This window comes from Otolemur garnettii, unplaced genomic scaffold (assembly GCF_000181295.1).
Source record: "Otolemur garnettii isolate 467f Iridium unplaced genomic scaffold, OtoGar3 scaffold00134, whole genome shotgun sequence".
NCBI classification, from domain to species: domain Eukaryota; kingdom Metazoa; phylum Chordata; class Mammalia; order Primates; family Galagidae; genus Otolemur; species Otolemur garnettii.
This window is the reverse complement of record NW_003852529.1, coordinates 3,597,929-3,600,495: the sequence shown is the minus strand read 5'-3', so window position 1 is coordinate 3,600,495 and position 2,567 is coordinate 3,597,929. Positions and strand designations below refer to the sequence as shown.

At 44.0% G+C, this 2,567-nt stretch overlaps 1 protein-coding gene across 1 annotated transcript in view; it reads left to right on the top strand.

The window, feature by feature from the left end:
* Positions 1-2,567, top strand: part of BBS1 (Bardet-Biedl syndrome 1) — a 20,701-nt gene that overhangs the window by 2,194 nt on the left and 15,940 nt on the right. The gene's annotated exons all lie outside the window — the stretch shown is intronic.

Sequence of the window (2,567 nt, the reverse complement as noted above, 5' to 3'; positions counted from 1 at the left end):
GCCTCCCAAGTAGCTGGGACCACAGGCGCCCGCCACAACGCCCAGCTATTTTTTGGTTGCAGCCATTATTGTTGTTTGGCGGGCCCGGGCTGGATTCAAACCCACCACCTTAGATGTATGTGGCTGGCGCCTTAGCCACTTGAGCCACAGGTGCCGAGCCGCCTTACTAGAATTTAATGGAGTTTTTCTCTCATGAAAGGCACATATTTTTAAAAGGTTGAGAAACACTGAGATAGAGGAAAGGAAGTTAATGTGTATTTAGTATTTCTGGACTAGACCTTCCGTGAGGTACTTCATATACATAGGTATTATTCCCAGTTTGTTAGTGGGAAAATCGTTTCAGAGAAGTAACGTTTACTGAATCTGTAAGTGGCATACCTGGTCTGATTCCAATCCTGTGCTTTTCTCACCACCATCACCATGGGCAGTGACCCCACAATGGGTGTTCATGTGGGCAGCTAGAAGATAGTCCTGGAATCTTATCCACATGGAGAATGCAATAGGACTCAATGGGTTTTGTCCCCATACTCCTTTCCATAAGCATTTAGTAATTTGGCACATAGTAAGAAACATATAGTGAGTCTCTACTGTGTGTCAGACATTGTGGGGACTCAGAGATAAATCAGCACATAGTCAGGAAGGGATACATTGTTAATTCATCTACCATATTGATCGAACACCTAGTTTGATAAGGGATGGAGAAACCACAGACACAGTAACTAATATGAAATATTAAATGTCTTCATGTAGTAGTGTATTTAATGGCCAGGTTTTTGTTTGTTTGTTCTGTTTTTTGAGACAGAGTCTCACTTGGTCACCCTTGGTAGAGTGCCATGGCATCTTAGCTCACAGCAACATAAAACTCTTGGGCTCAAATTTTCTTGAGATTCTCTTGCCTCAGCCTCTCAAGTAGCTGGGACTATAGGCGCCCGCCACAGCACCCAGCTATTGTTTTTTGTTTGTTTTAGAGACAGTCTCTTTGGGTTGGTCTTGACCTTGTAAGCTCAGGCAATCCACCTGCCTTGGCTGCCCAAGTGCTGGGATTACAGGTGTGAGCCCCCATGCCCGGCCCCTAATGGCCAGTTTTATTCACCAGTGATTCCCAACATGTAGCCTAGTGTCTGACACAGAGTAGGTGCTTAATAAATACTTGTGGAGTGAATGAGTGGATGCTAAGGTAGAATATGTAGAAAGTTTTATGGGAGCACCAGTGAGAAAATGAATTCTGAATATCTGGAGGCACCAGGAAGCAGTAAGAGGTGAACAAGGATTGAAGGACAAATGAAAATGTATTACGAAAACAAGGAAGAGAGAATGGGGGAGGTATCTCAGGTAGAAGAAACAGCACATAGGCTTAGAAGGTCAGAGCATATTTGTATGGAATAAATGTAGAGTTAAAAATTTGAGCCCACTGTGGCTCATGCCTTTAATCCGAGCACTCTGGGAGGCTGAGATGGGTGGATTGCTTGAGATCAGGAGTTCAAGACCAGCCTGAGCAAGAGTACTCATACCTACTAAAAATAGAAAAACTAGCCAGACATTGTGACATATGCCTGTAGTCCCAGCTACTAGGGAAGCTGAGGTAAGAGGATTACTTGAGCCCAAGAGTTTGAGGTTGCTGTAAGCTATGATGCCACAGCATTCTAATGAAGGTGACAAAATGAGGCTCTGTCTCAAAAAAAATATTGAGCCCACTATAAGATGATAGTTAAGACCACTCACATTAAATTTTGGCAAACCCAGGTTCCAGTTCCATCTCTACCACTTAATAGCTACTCCATTTAACATCTCTAAGATACTGCATCCTTATTTGGAAAACAGGGATGAAAATAGTACCTACTTCATAAGGTTGAGGCTTAAATGAAAGCATACATGTAATTTCTAATGTGGTTCTGGCATGTAGTGCATGCTTACTATCCAGTTGCTCTTGGGCACCATCATTGTGGTTGGAGCATAGCAATAGGAAGACAATAAGAAACAAATTGGGAACCAGATCAGAGGGGCCTTCCAGGCCTCAGGAAAATGGGCTTGTGTGGCAGTTAAAGGATGGGCTGGAGAGTGGAAGACCAAGGAATGTGGTTCTCTGCATCAGCAGAGCACATCCTACCCTGCATTTGGAGGCCAGGCCTTAGAAGCTCAGATATGTCTGTCTCCCTCCCCTCAGCCACTGTCCTGGTGTCTAGAACAGTGCCTAGCATGCAAGAAGTCTTTGCCAGATGAATAACAAAAACATGAGCTGCCACCTGCTCCTCACTAGCACTCACCAGGTTCTACAGTTCATTATCTCATTTGATTTACACGAAGTAGTGTCATGAAGTAGGTATTAACATTTTGCAAGTGGGAAAACTGAGGCTCAAAGTCTGATCTACTTTCTCAAGGTTATGTAGCTTATAAGCCTGAGGACAAAGCCTTTGTTGATGTGAAATCTCCTATTAAAATTCTGTTATATGGCTTGGTGCCTGTGGCTCAACCGGCTAAGGCGCCAGCCACATACACCTAAGGTGGCAGGTTCAAATCCAGCCTGGGCCCACCAAAACAACAATGACGGCTGCAACCAAAAAATAGCC